The sequence below is a fragment of the Peromyscus maniculatus genome, chromosome 14 (genome assembly GCF_049852395.1).
Source record: "Peromyscus maniculatus bairdii isolate BWxNUB_F1_BW_parent chromosome 14, HU_Pman_BW_mat_3.1, whole genome shotgun sequence".
NCBI lineage: Eukaryota > Metazoa > Chordata > Mammalia > Rodentia > Cricetidae > Peromyscus > Peromyscus maniculatus.
Window position 1 is genome coordinate 54,624,412 of NC_134865.1, and position 22,769 is coordinate 54,647,180.

At 43.0% G+C, this 22,769-nt stretch overlaps 1 protein-coding gene across 18 annotated transcripts in view; it reads left to right on the forward strand.

Annotated features, from left to right (window-relative positions):
- Window positions 1-22,769, forward strand: part of Sipa1l1 (signal induced proliferation associated 1 like 1) — a 309,410-nt gene that overhangs the window by 132,286 nt on the left and 154,355 nt on the right. For all 18 annotated transcript variants that reach the window (XM_076550988.1, XM_006973074.4, XM_076550983.1 and 15 more), the window contains one exon: window positions 22,410-22,474. The gene's annotated coding sequence lies outside the window, so the exon portion shown is untranslated. The remainder of the gene's footprint in view (window positions 1-22,409; window positions 22,475-22,769) is intronic.

A 22,769-nucleotide genomic window follows, 5' to 3' on the forward strand; every position in this document is an offset into this window, starting at 1 on the left:
AACAAAACAAAACAAACAAACAAACAAACAAACAAACAAACAAACAAAACCACCCACTACCATCACCACCACCAGCAGCAACAAAAACAACAGTTATCTGTGCTCTCTTTGCATACTTGAAGTTCTGGGTTTAGTCCATAGCACTAAATAAACTAAAAATCGCAAAACACATTGTATAGACTTGTTCAGGGTCATTAGCTCTCTGCTGTGAACATGCCACTGAGTTAGTACAAAGAACCTGTGTCTTTTGGTGCTGAACATGGAAACCAACACACAACATGCTGGACTGTCTGACTTTGCCACTGAACTATTTCATGCTTCAACTGTAATGTTCTTATTTTACATGGGTACTAGTATTTGAATTTCATTGAGATTAGCTATGTGAAGTTGGTAAATCAAATAGCATTAAGATTAAAAAGCTCTTCATAAAAAAAAGCTAAGAGAGCAAAATTGCAGACCACAGTACAAAGAGAAATTTGCATGATTCATTGCCACAATTTATAAAGAATGTGAAAGAATAATGCTCCCATAACTGCAGTGAGAAGTCCAAGACTTGAATAAGCTCACAGAAAGATGCTTATTTGGCTAAGTCCAGAAACTTCTAAAGATGTCCCCAGAGTCATTTATTAGGGAAGTACAAATTAGAGTCATGATGATACAACATTATAGTCTTAACAGGCTAGCAAGTGAGACGGGCCACTCACCCAGGTGTGGGGCAGGGGAGACCGGCCACTCACCTAGGTGTGGGGCAGGGGAGACTGGCCACTCATCCAGCTGTGAAGCATGTGAACTTAACTAGGCACGTTGTTCCTGGAAGTAAATCTTGGCCCAACCTTTGACATAGCAATTGCATTCCCAGGGGTACAGATCCAACAGCAAGCCACACACATGTGCTCCAGGAGAATGTCCAGTTTCATGGTAGCATTTGTGTGTTCAAGCTAGAAAATAATGAACTGTTCATCAGTAGCACGGAATTATACTTTGGTGTGTTGGTTATGACTTGATGTGAACGTTCCTTTTCTCCTGCTGTATCTAACCAGTTCAGAAATGGGCAGAAGCAGTCTGGGGTGCTGGCAGTCTTAGGGGCCATCAGCTTTGGAAGTCACCAGGACCTGCTGAGGTGCCAGCAGTGCTGTTTGTTAATTGAGTGGCAGTTACATGGTGGGTCACATTGGTGAAAACTCTTAAACAGATACACTTAGCAGTTGTAGGTCTTTCTATGCATTTTTAACTTCACAAATCATTTTGAAAATCTGCTAATCCCATTTCCCCGCTGTGTATCCAATCACATCCTGGAACACTAACAAGCCTGTGCAATTTTTCAGTCCTGGCTCTTAGTTGGTATTCAGAACCTTCCTACCTTCAATGGGTGATACATGCATTTGGCTATTGTGGTTTTACTTTTTGAAAGGCCTTGGTGAGCTTTGAATATTTTTTTTTTTTTTTTTTTTTTTGTGATATATATTTTTTATTTTACAATACCATTCAGTTCTACATATCAGCCATGGGTTCCCCTATTCTCCCCCCTCCCACGCCCTCCCCTTACCCCCAGCCCACCCTCCATTCCCACCTCCTCCAGGACAAGTCCTCCCCCGAGGACTGTGATCAACTTGGTAGACTCAGTCCAGGGAGGTCCAGTCCCTTCCTCCCAGACTAAGCCAAGTGTCCCTGCATAAGTTCCTGGTTTCAAACAGCCAACTCATGGGATGAGCACAGGACTTGGTCCCACTGCCTAGATGCCTCCCAAACTGATCAAGCCAATCAACTGTCTCACCTATTCAGAGGGCCTGATCCAGCTGGGAGCCCCTCAGCCTTTGGTTCATAGTTCATGTGTTTCCATTCATTTGGCTATTTTTTTTTTCAATAATTGAGTAAAACTGAAATTTATTATATGCCACAGTCGTCCTAGGGACCTCCATGCTATATATATAGCCTCTATGGTTCTATGGGTTGTGGTCTGATTGTTCGTTTTATATCTAGAATCCACCAATGAGTGAGTACATACCATAACTGTCTTTCTGGGTTTGGGTTACCTCACTCAGGATGATTTTTTCTAGTTCCATCCATTTGCCTGCAAATTTCATGCTTTCATTGTTTTTCTCTGCTGAGTAGTACTCCATTGTGTATATGTACCACATTTTTTTCATCCATTCTTCCGTTGATGGGCATCTAGGTTGTTTCCAGGTTCTGGCTATTACAAATAGTGCTGCTATGAACATAGCTGAGCATGTATCTTTATGGTATGTATCAGCATTCTTTGGGTATATGCCCAAGAGTGGGATGGCTGGGTCTTGAGGTAGTTCGATTCCTAATTTTCTGAGAAACCGCCATACTGATTTCCACAGTGGTTGTACAAGTTTACATTCCCACCAACAGTGGAGGAGTGTTCCCTTTGCTCCACATCCTCTCCAACATTGGTTGTCATTGGTGTTTTTGATCTTAGCCATTCTAACAGGTGTAAGATGGTATCTCAGAGTCGTTTTGATTTGCATTTCTCTGATGATTAAGGATGTTGAGCATTTCTTTAAATGTCTTTCAGCCATTTTTAGTTCTTTTTTTGTGAATTCTCTGTTTAGCTCTTTAGCCCATTTTTTAATTGGACTGTTCAGTGCTTTGATGTCTAGTTTCTTGAGTTCTTTATATATTGTGGAGATCAATCCTCTGTCAGATGTGGGGTTGGTGAAGATCTTTTCCCAATCTGTTGGCTGTCTTTTTGTCTTATTGACTGTGTCTTTTGCCCTGCAAAAGCTTCTCAGTTTTGAGAGGTCCCATTTATTAATGGTTGTGCTCAGGGTCTGTGCTGTCGGTGTTTTATTTAGGAAATGGTCTCCAGTGCCAATGCGTTCAAGAGTGCTTCCTATCTTCTTTTCTATTAAGTTTAGTGTAACTGGATTTATGTTTAGGTCTTTGATCCACTTGGACTTGAGTTTTGTGCATGGTGACAGATATGGATCTATTTGTAATCTTTTACATATTGACACCCAGTTATGCCAGCACCATTTGTTGAAGATACTTTCTTTGTTCCATTGTATAGTTTTGGCTCCTTTGTCAAAAACCAGGTGTTCATATGTGCATGGATTAATGTCAGGGTCTTCAATTCGATTCCATTGGTCCGTATGTCGGTTTTTATACCAGTACCAAGCTGTTTTTATTACTATAGCTCTATAGTAGAGTTTGAGGTCCGGGATGGTGATGCCTCCAAGGGTTGCTTTATCGTATAGGATTCTTTTAGCTATCCTGGCTCTTTTGTTTTTCCATATAAAGTTGAGTATTTTTCTTTCCAAGTCTGTGAAGAATTGTGTTGGGATTTTGATGGGGATTGCATTGAATCTGTAGATTGCTTTTGGTAAGATTGCCATTTTTACTATGTTAATCCTACCTATCCATGAGCATGGGAGATCCTTCCATTTTCTGATATCTTCTTCAATTTCTTTCTTTAGAGATTTAAAGTTCTTATCAAAAAGGTCTTTCACTTGTTTAGTTAGTGTTATCCCAAGGTATTTTATATTATTTGTGGCTATTGTAAAGGGTGATGTTTCTCTGACTTCTTTCTCAGCCCTTTTATCATTTGTGTATAGGAGGGCTACTGATTTTTTTGAGTTGATCTTGTATCCTGCCACTTTACTGAAGGAGTTTATCAGCTGTAGAAGTTCCCTGGTAGAGTTTTTGGGGTCACTTATGTATACTATCATATCATCTGCAAATAGTGAAAGTTTGACTTCTTCCTTGCCAATTTGTATCCCTTTGATCTCCTTTTGTTGTCTTATTGCTCTAGCTAGAACTTCTAGTACTATATTGAATAAATATGGGGAGAGTGGACAGCCTTGTCTTGTTCCTGAATTTAGTGGTATCGCTTTGAGTTTCTCTCCATTTAATTTGATGTTTGCTGTTGGCTTGCTATAAATTGCTTTTATTATGTTTAGAAATGTTCCTTGTATTCCTATTCTTTCTAAGACCTTTATCATGAAGGGGTGTTGGATTTTGTCAAAGGCTTTTTCAGCATCTAGGGAGATGATCATGTGGTTTTTTTCTTTCAGTTTGTTTATATGGTGTATTACATTGACTGATTTCCGTATGTTGAACCATCCTTGCATCCCTGGGATGAATCCTACTTGGTCGTGATGGATGATTGTTTTGATGTATTCTTGGATTCGGTTTGCCAATATTTTGTTGAGTATTTTTGCATCAATGTTCATGAGGGAGATTGGTCTGTAGTTCTCTTTCTTTGTTGCATCTTTGTGTGGTTTGGGTATCAGGGTAATTGTAGCCTCATAAAAAGAGTTTGGTAGTGTTCCTTCTGTTTCTATTGTGTGGAACACTTTGAAGAGGATTGGTATTAGTTCTTCTTTGAAAGTCTGGTAGAATTCTGCACTGAAACCATCTGGTCCTGGACTTTTTTTAGTTGGGAGACTTTTGATGACTGTTTCTATTTCTTTAGGGGTTATTGGTCTATTTAAATGGTTTATCTGGTCTTGATTTAATTTTGGTATTTGGTATTTATCCAGAAAATTGTCCATTTCTTCCTGGTTTTCCATTTTTGTGGAGTACAGGTTTTTGAAGTATGATCTGATGATTCTCTGGATTTCCTCATTGTCTGTTGTTATGTCTCCCTTTTCATTTCTGATTTTGTGAATTTGGGTGTTCTCTCTTTGCCTTTTGGTTAATTTGGCTAGTGGTTTGTCTATCTTGTTGATTTTTTCAAAGAACCAACTCTTTGTTTCATTGATTTTTTGTATTGTCCTCTTGTTTTCTATTTCGTTGATTTCAGCCCTCAATTTGATTATTTCCTGGCGTCTATTTCTCCTGGGTGAGTTTGTTTCTTTTTGTTCTAGAGCTTTCAGTTGTGCTGTTAATTCATTGGTATGGGATTGCTCCATCTTCTTTATGTGTGCATTTAGAGCTATGAATTTTCCTCTTAGCACTGCTTTCATAGTGTCCCATAAGTTTGGGTATGTTGTACTTTCATTTTCATTGAATTCTAGGAACTCTTTAATTTCTGTCTTTATTTCTTCCTTGACCCATTGATGTTTCAGGTGGGTATTATTCAGTTTCCATGAGTTTGTGGGTTTTCTATAATTTTTGTTGTTATTGAGTTCTAACTTTAAGGCATGGTGGTCTGATAAAATACAGGAGGTTATTCCAATTTTTTTGTATCTGTTGAGATTTGTTTTGTGTCCAAGCATGTGGTCAATTTTTGAGAAGGTTCCATGGGGTGCTGAGAAGAAGGTATATTCTTTTGTGTTAGGATGGAATATTCTGTAGATATCTGTTAGGTCCATTTGAGTCATAACATCTGTTAGGTCCTTTATTTCTTTGTTAAGTTTCAGTCTGGTAGATCTATCTTTTGGTGAGAGTGGTGTGTTAAAATCTCCCACTACTAATGTGTGGGGTTTGATGTGCGTTTTAAACTTTAGTAGTGTTTCTTTTATGAATGTGGGTGCTTTTGTATTTGGAGCATAAATGTTTAGAATCGAGACTTCATCTTGGTGGATTTTTCCCGTGATGAATATGTAATGTCCATCCTGGTCTCTTTTGATTGATTTTAGTTTGAAGTCTATTTTATTAGATATTAGGATAGCTACACCAGCTTGTTTCTTAGGTCCATTTGCTTGGAAAACCTTTTCCCAGCCCTTTACTCGGAGGTAGTGTCTGTCTTTGGAGTTAAGGTGTGTTTCTTGTATGCAGCATATGGATGGGTCCTGTTTTCTAATCCATTCTGTTAGCCTGTGTCTTTTTATAGGTGAGTTGAGACCATTGATATTGATGGATATTAATGACCAGTGATTGTTAATTCCTGTTATTTTTTTGGTTGTGTTGTGTTGTCCTTCTGTGGTGTATGTTGGTGTAGGATTATCTATTGCTTGATTTTTCATGGATGTGTTTAGCTTCTTTGGGTTGGATTTTCCCTTCTAGTGCTTTCTGTAGGGCTGGGTTTGTGGACAGGTATTGATTAAATCTGGTTTTATCCTGGAATATTTTGTTTACTCCGCCTATGGTGATTAAGAGTTTTGCTGGGTATAATAGTCTGGGTTGGCATCCATGGTCTCTTAGTGTCTGCATGAGGTTTGTCCATGATCTTCTATCTTTCATAGTCTCTATTGAGTAGTCTGGTGTTATTCTGATGGGTTTGCCTTTATATGTTACTTGGTCCTTTTCCTTTGCAGCTCTTAATATTTTTTCTTTATTCTGTGTGTTTAGTGTTTTAATTATTATGTGGCGAGGGGACTTTTTTTTTGGATCCAGCCTATTCGGTGTTCTGTAAGCTTCTTGTATCTTCATAGGTATTTCTTTCTTTAGGTTAGGAAAGTTTTCTTCTATGATTTTGTTGAATATATTTTCTGTGCCTTTGAGTTGGTATTCTTCTCCTTCTTCTATCCCTATTATTCTTAGGTTTGGTCTTTTCATGGTGTCCCAAATTTCCTGGACGTTTTGTGTTAGGAATTTTTTGTCTTTATTGTTTTCTTTGACTGACGAATCTATTTTCTCTATCGTGTCTTCAGTGTCAGAGATTCTCTGTTCCATCTCTTGCAATCGGTTGGTTATGCTTGTTTCTGTAGTTCCTGTTCGTTTAGTCAGGATTTCTATTTCCAGCATTCCCTCAGCATGTGTTTTCTTTATTGTCTCAAATTCATTTTTCAGATCTTGGAATGTTTCTTTCATCTGTTTAATTGCTTTTTCTTGGCTTTCTTTGATTTCTTCCCATTTTTTGTTCGTTTTTTCTTCCATTTCTTTAAGGGAGTTTTTTATTTCCTCTTTAATGGAGTTTTTCATTTCCTCTTTAAGGGAAGTTTTTATTTCCTCTTTAAGGGAGTTTTTTATTTCCTCTTTAAGGAAAGTTTTTATTTCCTCTTTAAGGTAGTTTTTCAATTCCTCTTTAAGGAAAGTTTTTATTTCCTCATTGAGGGAATGTTTTATTTCTTCTTTAAGGGCCTCTATCATCTTCTTAATGTCATTTTTAGGGTTGATTTCTTCTGTTTCTTCTGTCATGGTATGTTTAGGTCTTGCAGGTGTAGAATCACTAGGTTCTGATGTTGCCATATAGGTCTTTATGTTGTTGCCTGTATTTTTGCACTGGCGTCTACTCATCTTTTCCTCTGTGAGGTGCAGGTGGTGTCTGTGTCTGAGAGTGCCTCTCTTGTTCTAATTTTTAGTCTTGGTTTAGTAGTGGTTCTTGGTTAAATTGGTGCTATTGGGCTATTTCTTCAGGGGCAGCTGATTTCGATCGGTGAATTATATACTTATGATTCTGGTGATCTGGTTTGGTGTCTGGGTAGCGCCTTCTTCTGTGTTCTCAGGTCACTTTTTGTTCATTTGTCAACTCCTCAGCTGATCTTGTTTCTTCAGACTTTAAACTGTAGGCATCTGAATCCTCTCCCAGATGGGTTTCAGCTGAGCAGGGTAGTCTCACCAACACCTCCAAGTTGTTGGGTTTCACAGGATCAGCAGCTGGGCCCTGGGTTGTCCTCAGATGGAGTGTTCAGATTCGTTCTGATTCTGACCCACGGAGATAGCTTCTTCCCCAGATGTTGGGGTTAGGGACGTCCCTGTTCCAAGCTGCGTCTGCTTGTCTCCGTCCCTGGTCTGTTTACCTCTGCGGTCCGCCGCCGGGCCTGTATGTCCCTATCAGCTGCCGCTGGGTCTGTCTGCCTCTGGGGGCCGCCACCGGGCCTGAATGTCCCTGTCGGCCGCTGCCGCCGGGCACGTCTACCTCAGCGGGCTGCCGCTGGGCCCGTCTACCTCCACAGGCCGCCGCCACAGGCCTACCTGCGTCTGCTTGTCTCCACCGCTGGGCCTGTCTACCTCTGTGGACCGCCGCAGGGCCTGAATGCCTCTGCCGGCTGCCGCCGGGCCTGAATGTCCCTGTCGGCCGCTGCCGCCGGGCCCGTTTACCTCAGCGGGCCGCCTCTGGGCCCGTCTACCTCTGTGGGCCGCCGCCACAGGCCTACCTGCGTCTGCTTGTCTCCACCGCTGGGCCTGTCTACCTCTGTGGACCGCCGCTGGGCCTGAATGTCTCTGCCGGCTGCCTCCGGGCCTGAATGTCCCTGTCGGCCGCTGCCGCCGGGCCCGTTTACCTCAGCGGGCCGCCTCTGGGCCCGTCTACCTCTGTGGGCTGCCGCTGGGCCTGAATGTCTCTGCCGGCTGCCGCCGGGTCTGAATATCCCTGTCGGCTGCCGCCGCTGGGCCCGTCTACCTCCACGGGTCCCCGCCGCAGGCCTACCTGCGTCTGCTTGTCTCTGCCGCCGGGCCTGTCTGAGCTTTGAATATTTTAAAAGATCAGAAAAAAAGAACCTTGCCTACTAACCTGGGAATAAACTATCATGGTTTTATTAAATATAGAAGTCCATCAATGTTTAAAAAATGTTTTGAAGAACCAAAATAAAGTACCAGTAAGATCATATTATTAGTGAACTAGCCATTTCAGAGAAAATATTTTTCTCCTGGACTAGCACACATCTAACTAGACTTAGTATGTTTCATTAGTAATTGGATTTTGCTTGTGCCTTCATGAGATACCCCTCCCCCACCCCACACACTTACCATGTCCTGCATCTACTTGTTCTCCATCTAGCATGGTTCTGTGGGCTGTAGTGTTCTTGAGGACAAGGACTGTTCATTCATTTCTCCCAACATATTCCATTGCTTACATTAAATAGCTAGCTGTGTTGATTTCCTCTACTTCTTACAGAAGACTTTGTGGTTAAACGCACACCAGAAAATTTAAATTTTATTGCACACTTTTTTCATACAGGACAAAGTTGTAATTTATTACAAAATGATCTTGAAATTTTTAGCTGTCGTGCCTCTGGCCTCCTTTCTCTGACTATAATGTATGTCAGTGTGATGAACTTTGTCTAAGTTTAGCTTCAGATGATGTATAGAATGTTAATTAGAAAGAGGAGATCCAGACTTATATGTTTGATAGGCTGATTTTATCCTAAGAACAGTGTGTGCAAAAATAAATTATAAAGCTATAGAGCTAGTTGGTTTTCTGACAATTTCTTAACTTGGCTTTGATGTTGAATCCATGTGTATATATTGAGAGTTACTAAGTTTTATTGTTAAATCACTTGGTCACACTTAGAAGTTAGTTATGGGGGAGAGGGGCCATGGCAATTTAAAAAGCTGATTTCATTGATTGAATAATGCAATTTCTAACAGTCTTGGGGGAGGAATATATTAAATTTATTAGTTGATAGTTTGATTTCCTTATTAACAATTTTTTTTATCAACATCCAAAGCTTTTTTTGTTTAAAGTAACATTAAGCTTTAGGGTTAGTTTTTGTAGCTATGCCTGGCCCTTTGGTGGTTGTCGGGGGTTCTTGGTGCCTTGCCAAAATACCAGTATACCTCTCGGCCTTTCTGAGGACCTGATAGGAGCATGGTGCCACAGCCCTCGGAGGTGAGGATCTTGCCCCCGCCTTGAGAATGCTGCTTTGGGCCTGGCTGCTCACCTGTAGGACACACACTTTCAGCTTGGGTACTCCAGAATCCTCACATCAGCTGTGACTGCCCCACAACCACAGCTGATTTGTTGTCTAGGCCAGAACGCTCCATCTTTCAGATCATGCAGGACAGGGACCAGGTGGCCGGTTAGTGCGACTCATAAACCACATTTTCAGCACAACCTGGTTGAAGGTGGAGTTGGTTCACTTAGCCAGAAACCTGTACAGCTTGACTGGCAGCCTCGGGTAGACGCCCTGGCCCTTGGGCTCCTTGCGAGAACCTTTTGGTCCTATTGGGGAATGTCAACATCCATGATTGCGCCTCCTGCTCTGCCAGGTCCAGGAAGACAGAACTGCCCCACAGTAGACCAGAAAAGGGCTCTCGGTGAGACACACTTGTGACACTACCTACACAGGATGCCCTCTATTAGTAAAATATTTCCAAATTTGCAGTGTGTGCCAGCTTGGAGTGACTGTGTGTAAATACAGTAATTGTCAAAGGTACTGCATTCAGAAAAGTTTTAGGTAATTTTCTTTCTTTCTTTTTCTTTCTTTCTTTCTTTCTTTCTTTCTTTCTTTCTTTCTTTCTTTCTTTCTTTCTTTCTTTCTTTCTTTCTTTCTTTCTTTCTTTCTTTCTTTCTTTCTTTCTTTCTTTCTTCCCTCCCTCCCTCCCTCCCTCCCTCCCTCCCTCCCTCCCTCCCCCCCCCTCCCTCCCTCCTTCCTTCCTTTCCTCTTCCCTCCCTCCCTCCCTCCCTCCCTCCCTCCCTTTTTTTTTTCCCCCAAGACAGGGTTTCTCTTTGTAGCCCTGGCTATCCTGGAATTTACTCTGGAGACTAGGCTGGCCTCAAACTCAGAGATCTGCCTGCCTCTGCCTCTGGAGTGCTGGGATTAAAGGCATGCACCACCATGCCTCGGTAATTTTCTTTATAATTTCCAGATAACTTATTTGCTGAGCCTAAAACACTAACAAGATTGTCATTAAAATATACTGAATATGTAAGATTTTAGATCAACTTAAGATTTATAAGAAGGTTGAAAGATACATACTTTTAATTTCCCTCAGTTGTAATTATTTAACTGACACTTTTACCAAATGTATTTTATTTTACTATTTTCTGAGATGAACTCTTCTGTAGCTCAGGCCTCAAACCTGCTGTGTAGTGCAAGGTGACCTCAAACACCTCAATCCTCCTACCTCCATTTCTCAAGTGCTAGGATTATATTTTGTGTCACTATTCCTGGCAAACTTTGTTTTTTAAAAAATCATTGACTTTTACTTTATGTGTATGTATATGCCTACATGCTGTATGTGTGCCATGTGTGTTTCTGTGACCTGCAAAGGCCAAGGCCAGAAAGGATATCTGGGGTTACAGGTGGTTGTGAGTCCATATGGGTGCTGGGGACCAGCATGTGAGTCCTGTGTAAGAGCAGCCGGTGCTCTTAACCACCAGGCATCTCTCCAGCCCTAAGTTCACTGCTGTAACTGTCTTTGCCTCTGAGTTTTTGCTCAGTCGGAAACTGTTTGTCTATAGTTTCCTCTGTTTAGATAAAAATGTGGCACCTTGGTTGTCTTTTTTTCTCCCTCAGATATATTTTCCTGTGCTACAGCATAGTGTCAGGCGGTGGAATGCTAGGAAATTTGTGTAGTGTGCAGGATTCGTGTTCTTCAGTTATGAGCATTAATAAACTGTTGAATAAGGGTCATGAGTATCATTTAATTACAGGACCGGTAGTCTAATGAAATGCATCTTTTATATTTTTATAAATCAAAAATAAAGTAGCTTGAAATTGCATATGCCAAATATTTATTCTTTTTTCCCCCCCTGTGGTAGTTACCTAAGTAACATGAACAAGGAGGTTTTAAAGGCAGGGAGATGCTAAACTTTATTCCCCGGGAAGCTACAACACACACACACACACACACACACACACACACACACACACACACACACACACGTTGTTCAGAATGAAAATGTGGCTTTCAGAAGCAAGCCAGTGCTGAGATGAGAGTGTCCTAGGACAGACACATCTTATTTGAGTAGTGTTGGAGAGAGATCACTTTTAGCACCGTGATAAACATTTGCTGCTCCAGTCCAGTAGTTTCATTTCTGGTTTAGCTGGAGCCCTCCAGCTTTTCCAGTGACAGTACATGGAGCTTTCACTTCAACACTTGGGTTCCTTCCTCCTGGAGACGTTTTCTGATCATTGTGTCTTTAAGAAAACAGGAACAAGCTTGGGGTGGTGGTGCACACCTTTAATTGCATCACAGGTGGGTGAGTCCCTGTGAGGCCCCTTGAGGCCAGCCCCTGGTGTACGTAGTGAGTTCCATGCTAGCCAGGGCTACAATACAAGAACTGTTTCTCCAGCTTCCTTCCCATTCCTAGTTTCAGTTTTTCTCTCTACTGACTATCATTCTGTTAGTTTTATTATCTAACACTTTTTTCTTTTTTCTTTTTTGTTTTTTGTTTTTCGAGACAGGGTTTCTCTGTGTAGCTTTGCGCCTTTCCTGGGACTCATTTGGTAGCCCAGGCTGGCCTCAAACTCACAGAGATCCGGCTGGCTCAACCTTTACTTTTTAAGGTTATTTTATGTGTATGAGTGTTTTGCCTGTACTTTTATCTAAACACGATAAACTATAAGACAAATAGTTTTCTACTGAGCAAAAAATTAAAGGCAAAGACAGTGTGTGTGCCTGATGCCTGCAGAAGTCAGGAGAGGGAACATTGGATGCCCTCAGACTAGAGTTACAGATGGCTGTGAGCTGCCATGTGGGTGTTGGCAATCGAATCTCAATCCTCTGCAAGAGCAATAGGTACTCTTAACTAATGGATCAAATCTCCGGCCCCATACCCTGACCACCCCAGCTACTAATTACCCTCTTCCCTCCTCCATATTGCTGCATCCTGCTTCCCTCCACTGCCCAGCATGCTCACCGATAGTTCACTCCTCATCTCTGGTCTGCAGTCATCAGGGTCTTTGTTGTCAAGACTCTTCTCAGGGTGGCATTTACTGGCTGTTGACTTCAGAAGCGCAGAGGTTAGGCAGGCCAGGTGGGGTGCATTGGATTTTCCATAGTGTAGGGTTACCTGCCTTCTAAACGCAGCTGTCCACTAAAGCTAAATTCACTTTCATGTCATCTGAATAGTGTTCAGTTTCTCTAATTCCAAGGGTTCCTGTCATCCCCACTAAGGGCTAACACCACAGGAGTCTCCAAGACAGGGGCCTCAGAGGCATCACTGTCACCCAGTACCTGCTCTGTGTTCTGTGTGGTTCCTTTACATTCTTCCAGGGAAATTTGTTTGAAGGTTCATACTCCCATAAGGGGTCATTGGCCTTAAGTCAGTATCTATATACTCTCTTAGAATTTTCTAACACAAGTATCTAAGACAGTTCAGTTCAAGAGTAAAGATCTTTGTGTATGTTTACTCCATGACTGGTATCTGCTCCAAAATGGGTCTAGTTACTGGAGGAATAAATCATGTGGCTTTGTAGAGGTTGGATTGCTAATTACTCATGGCCCATGATTTAGTCACTCACACCTGGTCCATAAAGCCTACATGATGAAGCTCCAGCCTCTGTAAAAATCCCTGGAAGACAAACGAAGGCGTAGGGAGAGTGTTTCTCTCCCTCTGCCAGCATCCTCTCATCTCTTCCATTTGACTTTTTCTCACTTGTACCCTTTGTAACAAACTGATAATTGAAGAATTGCTTTCCTGAGTCCTGGAGCCATTCTAAGGAATTAGTAAACCCTAGGGGATTGTGGAGCCCCAGTTTACATACCATACCCATCAGTAGTACAGAGAACTAGCCTCACGTTTGGCGTCTGAAATGGGAGCAGTGTTTTGGGAATGTGGACTTCTGATGTCTAAGCTGATGCCAAAGACACAGGATGAGCATTGAATTAATTGTGGGATGGGTATCCAGTGGGTGCCAGAAATTGGGGAATTGGTTGGTGGGGATAACGCTCACACATAGGGTGCTGGAATTAGTTGGGGTGTGAGCAAAAGAAGCAGAGTTTTTCTTTTTGCTTAGCGTTACCAGGGAAGCTATGTTAGAAAAACAGAACTAGTAGTTGTATATATGAGAGAGCATATTTATATAGGAATTTGTGGATTGATTTGATAGGTTTTGGGGTGGCCTGCTCAGGCAGGCTGTGGTGCAAATGCAAGGCAGGACCCTTGCCCTTTGGGGCCTTTGCTGGCCTTTGAGCAGATTGAATTGGAGGAGGGCCAGCCACATAACTTGTGGTAATCTTTACTATTGTCAGTGTTAGCCACATCTAAAACAACACCTTCATCCCAGCATCTAGATTAGTGGGTTTCTGCTCTTCTGTTTGCTCTACTGGGAAGTGCAAGGGTATCACATATGTCGAGGACACTCTCATTATTAATGAGTTTTGCCGAAAATCCTTGATTAGTGTTTGACCAAGTAACTGAGTACTATATGCTATATGCTGGCCAAGTTAATATATGAAACTAACAATCATATCTAGCCCATCCCTGATCAGGGTAGAAAGACATTGTGTGATTGGGTAGGAAACCCCTGGGGGTTTAGACTTGAGATGCTGACACCCTCAGCCAGCACACTGACTGGTCATGACCCGAGCATTTAGCAGCTGTGTGTTTTGCTGACCATAGAACATACACAGTGCTGTTAACCCAGCTTTCCTGAGAGATAGCCCCCTACTCAAGTAAAAAGGGAAGTTATGATTTGAGCCTGTTTCTTCGTGCTTATTTTTAGTGAGGGTTGTATATTGGCTGGATTTCAAATTTTTCATAAAGAACCTGATTATTTAGAATTCAGGCCAAACGCACAGTTGTTACTGTAGAGAGGAAAGCAAACATTGCCTTCTGATTTATTCATGTGTTCTGAAAGAAAGATGGAGAATTCCTGTACCTAATCACATTAATAAATTCAATGACTGTTTGGCTGATACTTACTGTGTACCCTTGAGAATAAGAACTAATGGTTTGCCAAAACATCCTCTAGTGTATTCCGTAACAGTTCATCCCTTCTGCTATCCTGAATAATTGCTTCTTTTTAAGCAAAGATGTCACCTCTACTTAACAGTGAAAGCCTCTTCTACGGGCCGTAGGGTTGCACTTTTCAAAGGCAAACAAGATGACTTAGAGGTGAATCGGCCCGGGCTGCCACTCATGTGTCTCTGTGACTCCCATCTGTCTCGGGATTTTGTACCTACTGTCACATGTATAAAATACGGCACGTAATCATCTCACTTATTTAAATCCAAGAAGAATATTACCTTTGATGCCAAATTGAAATACGTGGCTTACAATTCTTTCAAATTACTAGCATCTGTTCCCTTTAAAGGGTCCGAGAAACCTTTGCGTTAGGGTGTGCTTTTGGCTGCTGAGTGTTACCTAGTCTCTTGGTGGCCAGGCTCCTGTGCCAGTTAGACCTTGTGCCTCACAGAAAGACAGCTAGCATCCGATCACACCAGGTGCTTTCCTCCTTAGTTCTCTTTGAAGTTGGTTAACTTGTGTGAAGGATTTCTCTTGCTGTGTCTCCTTCACTGTCCATGAAGGTCACCGCGGTTCCTCTGCGACTGAGCTTCTCTTCTTTTTAAAGATAGCCTGTTTAAAGGAGCCTTATAGAGTGCAGTCCCCCCTTTAAAGGGGCCTTGTGGGGTTGTCTTTCAGCCTTCTTTTCCTTGGGCTTTTATGGATATACTGTTGGCACCATCAGAGTCCCTCCGTGAGGAGGCCTTCAGTCTAGAGTGGTTGGATCGGCCTGCCTCTTAGCTTCCCTTGGCATAAGTGAGTTCAGGCCATGATCAAAGTGCTGAGTTGTAGGATTTGCCACTACTACATTTAGGCAAGCGTGCTCCACTCCCAGCAGGATTCATTCAAACAGGGTTCATCTGACCTCATGGGCCTTCTTCAAAGCAGAAACTTAGCGATCTTCATGCATCTTAGAGTGGCTCTTCTGACCCTGCTTTTAAACCGCCAGCCTTATCCCTGGAGCCAACCCTGAACAGTCATTGGTGCCTGTCCCTCTAAATGATGGTAGAGATGTTTCAACAGTTCATTTTTTGTGTACTGAAGCTCACACTGGACACTGAGCTCTGGGTTGCAGAGGATTTGGGGACCTGTCTCGGTGTATGTGTGTGTTTGTAATCTAGTTGATTGGTTTGAGAAGTTATACTCTTCTAATTTCTGTAGTACATTGGAGTGACAATGTTTCATTCAGTATTTGTACCTTGTTTGTGGCCACAAACAAAATCAGTGATTTTGCCCTTTAATACCTACCTGTAGGTGTGGAAGAGCTTTCTTCAGTGTTGCAACCGACTCCAGGAATTTTTTTTTTTAAAGATTTTATTTATTTATTATGTATACAGTGTTCTACCTGCACATTCTACCCCTGCAGGCCAGAAGAGGACACCACATCTCATTATAGATGGTTGTGAGCCACCATGTGGTTGCTGGGAATTGAACTCAGGAACTCTGGAAGAGCAGCCAGTGCTCTTAACCTCTGAGCCATCTCTCCAGCCCCCCCGACCCCGGGAATTTAAGAATCTTCTTCAGTAAATAATGAGTGAGATCTTCAGTTGTGTTTAATTTTGTTTAGTGAAAACAACCTCTGTTGAACATACAGTTAAAAAATTTTTATTTTTTAGGTTATGATAATTTCAGGGCTCTTTCCTTTTAGATCCTAACACGGTACATTTAGCTTTATAGTTCACTGTTAAAATCCACTTTGCTTTCTGGAAGTTCTGCTGTTGGGATTTGGGTAGTTTGCCGTTTTTATGCACTTGCCTTCCCGTAGCAGAAATGTGAGGGTGAAGCTGCTGGATGATAGGATAGAGCCAGGAGTCTGTCCACGTGCCTGCTCCTTTGTACGTAGGACATGTGAGCATCTGTTGTTGTGAGTCTTTCAGGCACCCTCACCAGACTTTCAGAATTAAGTCACGGGGTAGCCATATGAAGGTGCCTTCTATAGTTCTCCGGTTGCTAGTTAGTTTGCTTTTTGGTGTTTCTTGTTTGTTTGCTTTTGGTGGTGTTTCAGCTTTGAACTCCAGTTTTTGCAACTATGAGGCAAAATGTCTGCCGCCCTGTCCAGTTTCTCCAGTTGTTAAAGACACTCACTGTCAGGGCCTGGTTTCTCTTTCTTCACAGCGTCTTCTGATTTCTCCTGGGTTGTCTGCTTCTCCTCCATGTTTAGGAGTTACACATGCAGTCATTTCTCAGGTGTTGCTTATGACTTGTTATTTTTATCATGTCACCCTCAAACAATTCTGTCATATAATAATGTTGAGTGGATTTATTGTTAGTACTTGTGGTCTTTCTGTTTTGTATTGTTTATATTTTATGAAGCCATAAAGTATCTTTTATTGTCTACTAAAAGTTTTATAATCTTGCCTTTTACATTCAAGTTAGGTTAAATTGGGATTTATTCTTATAAAAAGGTAGAATGGGAATTCAGATTAATTTGCACATGGATGAACAGGTGTGTACAAGTACCATTATTAAATAATTCAGTTTCTGCATTAATCTGACATTCTTGCTGTGTGTAAATAATAGTTGGGAGGGAGGACCAATGTCTTCCTGACTTTGTTATGAGAATTGGTATTCTTCTTACAAAGTAAGGTTTATACCCAGCTTATTGAGTTTCTAAAAACAGCTGTGGTTATGATGATAGGTAGATAGATAGAAGATAGACAGGTAGCTGTAGCTAGCTGATAGATGATAGATAGGTGATAGAAGATTGGTAGATAATGGATGGATGCTAGACTGACAGATGGACAATGGATGACAGATTGGTGAATAGAATAGAAATATGAGAAATCATGAGAAAGCACACATGCATATGTGGCCTCTCTCTCCTCCAGTGAGCATGCCCAGAAGTATTCAGTAGCAATAACTGCACCTGCAGCTGGATTTTTATTTGTAAATGCCGTTCTTGGAGAAAGGAACCCTTTTGGAGAAATATGTGCTGTCAGGGTTGGAAGGTACAGACAAGTACTGACGGAAACTTTGAAACATGATTTCAGGAAGTAAGGAAATGATTTGAAAATGATAGAATTGTGTCAAAATGACCCATGGGCTGTCTTGAAGTTTTTACTGTCCAGTTCAGGCCGACTGAGTTAGCATATTAACAGTGGCAGTAATTGACAGCAGCAGAGGTAAAGTAGTCGAGGGTTAAACTGAATGAATGAACCATGTGACCGTGAGAGCAGATGTCCGCAGTGACAGAAAGTGGCTGTGCTCCTTCCTCCTGTCACTGTATTCTAGTGTGGAATTCCTGCATTGTTTTTGTCTTCCTGATGTGGGGACACATTACAGCCGGCTCTAGTGTTTGGCTGCCAGGGGTCACACTACTCAGAACATTTCTGTTCTTGTTGTTGGGAGACACATTGCTTTTTCCTACCAGCTGCAATGTTCATGGCTCAGGCTCCTCCTATACTGAAAGGTAGAGAAACAAGAGAAACACAGCTGTATTGAATACAAGTTTTCTGTGTCCCTGAATCCTTCAGAAGAAACGAGGTCAAAGGAAATGGGATGCAGTGGTAATAACTTGGGCGTGGTACACTTAGCCAGCTTCCTCAGGGTCTTTGTCTTTCTGGAGATAGGAGCATTCCTGGGGTGGGGGCGGGGGAGACACGGAGGAGGATGACAGCCGTGCAGTGAAGGTCTCCTGCTTCAGCGGAAGGCTTGCTGCAAGGGAGGGCAGCAGATGGTCAGAGCCCCGAGCTTCCACATCCACACAGATGTCCAAGAACTTGGTCCTCCTGGCCCCGCCTCCAGGGTATTGTAGTCTCCTGCTGGTGTCCGCTTTTGCAGCAGACTGAACAGACTTCAGTCCCTTCCAGGCATGCTGTCCTCTCCTTTTCATTTCCCCCTTGATAAACCCCCACTGGAATGAGATGTCTTTGCACCGTGAGGCCTGTGGTCTGTGGTCCCTGGCTTCTGCATAATCTCTGCCTCTCCTACTCATTTGCTTACCACTTGGGAAATTACAGTATTAAGTTTAAACATGGTAACATGCATTAGTACACTTAATGGTGAGATGAACTCAAGATAGAGAAGCTGTTGAAAGTACGCAGGCTTAGAAGTCAAGACTAGTCTAAGCCAGGTTTGTTTCTTACTTGAAAAGTCGAAATTTCCTGCCCTGTGTAGATTGGACGCTGTTGAAATGAAAATAGATTTGCTTCAGTCTTTTGAAAGCCTCATGAACTTTAAAGTTGTCACTACTTGGAGCCAGAGTCAGGATCAATGACCTTCCCAGCTGCCCGTGCTGCTTTGGATCCTGTATGGCCTTCAGCAAATGATGTTAAAGTGTGGGGTCTTATTTCAGGGTCTCTGTGCCCTCCTGCCTGCTGCTTTTCTTCCTCCTCGGTATGACAGTCACCTCCTGCTGTCCCTGTGCTGTGTGCAGCTGGGAAGAGGTAGAGTCCTGTTCAGACTCAGGTGGGGACTTGGGGAAGCTGCTGGGGACACTGACTTCACTGCAGCGGTGTGTGAGGGCCGCTCATTACTGTGGCCCGTCTTCCCGACATAACAACTGTAGGATGCTCTGCTCTGCTTTCTGTTTAGAAGGAAGACAGGCGAACCAGAGACAGACACCATGGTGAATCTTCCCAGATCAAACACCTGTGAGGATAGCTCCGCATTCCAGGACCCTGTGTTAGCTCCCTGCTTCAGCTTACCTGTTCTGAACATAGATAGGATCGTGTAGTATTCCCCTGAGTCTGCGTTCCTGTGTGAACCCGGTTGGGAGACATGATATTCATCAGCATTACTGCTCTGGTCCACCCCCTCCCATTCTGTACTGTAGCAGACAAGACTGTAATGTATAGATTGGCTGTCGGTTTTTGTAAATAAGATTTTACTGGGATAGACAAACTCATGGTCTATGGCTGCTTTTGTACTTCAAAGGAGGGCTAGATAGAAAGACAGGACAGGGACCTTATGGCCAGCAAATCATAACACACTGTCTGGGCGTTTACAGAGTCAGCTGATGGATTTCCTCCCGTGTACTGCTCCACTGTGTGTCTGTTCCGTGGTTTCTCACCAGGGTCTGCCCATCAGTATTACTGTTTCTTTGACTGTTTCTAGAGTTTCTTGGGGACTCCTGTGTGTGCATTGCTTGCAGAGAACTGCTCAGGGCGATGTCTATTGTCGTCTGCGTTGTTAGACCTAACACAGGTTTCTAATTTTCACATGCCCGCAGTCATGAGAATTAAGTTGTTCACATTCTAAGATGTCTGCTGATGCAAACCTAGCTGTCACCTCAAGGGGAGGGAGGGGTAGTTTATTCTTGAGCCAAAGAATAATGAGTATGGCTTAGGAACAGAGGTTCAAGTGGCCCAGGACACCTGCTCCAGTGTGGTGACAGTTTCATGGAGTGTTTCAGATCAAAAGAAAGCGCTGCATCGAGGCACGTTTCAGATGCGTTGGTGAGAACTCAGGTGTGGGGGTTACAGAAGAGGGAGTCTCCCCTGTAAGGCTCGGGTGCTGTCTGAGGACGTTCTTGGTTTGGGGCTTGATACAGTCTGGAAGGTTTCCCCTGCTAGTCAGATGGAGGGTCAGGCAGAGGTGGGCAGCAGGTGGCCATTAAGGAGAGAGATTAAAGACAGCCCAAAGTAATTTAGCCCTGTGTCTGTAACACCCCAGCTCTCCAGAGTTTCCAATTAGTCAGCCAGCCTTGTGGAATCCTTACCACGGGTGTGGCTTTGTTTTTCTGGGAATTTCATCTCATACATAATATGGTCTGAGTTTCATGTTTTAGCCATTATGACCAGTTACCTATACCTTGTGGTGGAATACCATTGCAGTTTTCCTTGTGTTCCCATAGCGATGGGTGAAGCTGGGGTGTGTTTCCAGATGGATCCTGGCCATTTGAGATTCTGTCTGGTGGCCTGTCTTTGTATTGTCTGTCTTACTTATGACAATTCTTCATGCATTTGGAATGAGTTCTTTGGTGGTGCATAGGTATGTTGGTGCAGATGTCATCTTCTATTTGGGGCTTCCAGTTTCCCTTTCACAATTCTGCAAACTTTTTATTTTTTTTAACAAACCATTAATAATGCAACAAGACACACCACATGGCATGACCACACGGCACAGCACTGCACTGCACTGCACCACACCTCACCACACTGCACCACACCTCACTCGCACTGCACCACACCTCACCACACCTCACTTCACCACACCTCACCACACTGCACCACACCTCACCACACTGCACCACACCTCACCACACTGCACCACACCTCACCACACTGCACCACACTGCACCACAACTCACCACACCTCACCACACTGCACCACACCTCACCACACTGCATCTCACCTCACCACACCTCACCACACTGCACCACACCTCACCACACCCCTCACCTCACCACACCTCACCACACTGCACCACACCTCACCACACCCCTCACCTCACCACACCTCACCACACTGCACCACACCTCACCACACCCCTCACCTCACCACACTGCACCATACCTCACCACACCTCACCACACCCCACCTCACCTCACCACACCTCACCTCACCTCACCGCACCACACCACACCTCACCACACTGCATCACACCTCACCTCACCACACTGCACCACACCTCACCACACTGCACCACACTCAAGAGCAGAGAGAAGTGAATGCACCCGGTCTCCCTGCTTCTCCTCTCCTCTAGCCTTTTCTTGTCCTATAGTTTAGAGCTCTCTGCGCAGGGATGGTGTCACCTACAGTGGGCTGTGTTCCATTATCAGTTTACAGTTAAGGCACGACATGCCCACAGACATGCCCACAAGCCAGTCTCTTCTAAACAGTGGCGCAATTCAAACTTTCTTTTCAGGTAATCCTAGGTTCTGGAAAGTTCACATTAAAGCTATCACAAGGCCCTTTTAATTGAGAGTGTGATTTTCTATTGTGTTTTGATTTCATTAATGTTTCCTGTGTGTGTTGCAATGTTATCTATGCTGGCCTCAAACTCCTCAACCTCCCAAATTACTGCCTCCAAGGCGGGCACCCGCTGTACTGTTACCAGATTCCCAGGCTGGGCAAGGATGGCACTTTTATATTTCATTTGTGGCTATAAAAAGCCATTCTAGAGTCCAAGAGTCTTGGTTGAAGGAGATGTGTGCATTTTTTCTGCTCAGGACTATTTCCCCAGATCCTTGAGTTTAGAGATTGAGAAATCGAAGCTGATTTACACAACTTTATGCTATCTCAGGAATAGGTTGAGTGTTGTAGAGGTCAAGCTAACATGCTTATCTTCTTAGTGTTTTCTTTAAAATTACATAATGTTTGAGGTCCATTTAATATTTTTCCATTTTTGTTTAGAAATCCAGAGATATATTACTCAGTTGAAATGTGTTGCTTGTTTTGTCTTTGGAAATTTGGATCTGGAGCAGGAGAACAGCTCAGCAGTTAGGAGCCCTTGCTGCCCTACAGAGACTCATTCTGTTCCCAGCACCCACATCAGCTCACAACCTCCTGTAACTCCAGCTCCAGGGGATCCAGTGCCCCTTTCTGGCCTTCATAGGCACCCACAAGCACGTGTACTTAACATAGACACATGTACATAAATAAAATTAAAGTTAAAAACAAAAATGAAAGCCCAAGGCTGGGTGTAGTAGCACACACCTTTGACCCCAGCACTCCAGAGGCAGAGGAGGATGTCTCTGAGTTCAAGGCCATCCTGGACTACATAGTGAGTTCCAGAATAGCCAGGATAATGTAGAGAGACCCTGCCCCCCCACCCCCAAAACAAAGCAAAAGTTCGATTTACAGTTGACACAGATGGTCTTAGAAATATTTATAATGCTGTAATATTGTAGACACCTCTGATCTAAGCTAATTAATGCTGCTTCCTCCAGGAAGGCTAGCTAGCCTGTCCACTTGAAAGAGAAGTCCTTTGTCAAGATTGTGAACATTGTGGTCTTAGTGACATTTCTTGTGCTCTTACAAAGCTTCTCTTCTCTGTTTGCAGGTTATGTATACGTCGTTCGTGTGGATGTTGCTGTCCTAAGTCTGCGACCATGGCACCAGAATACAGTAAGTAACCATGCCATCCTTTATTGCAGAGTGTTGGCTCCTGTGTTTGAATTCCTGGGGATAGAACTCCTAGATGCATACAGTCAAGTGGACCATCACTTTAGTTACGCCGCGGCTGTATGTTTTGAGTTTCTGATTGCAGAGAGAGAAATATAAAAGCAAGGAAAACACTTAGTTCCCCCTTGTCAAAGGGTCAGTTCACTTGATCTTCTGGGGTTTGTAGATGTAACCAACCATCTTATTAAATAAGAAACACAGAACCAATGTAAAAGAGAAAGCCGAGAGGTCAGAGCTC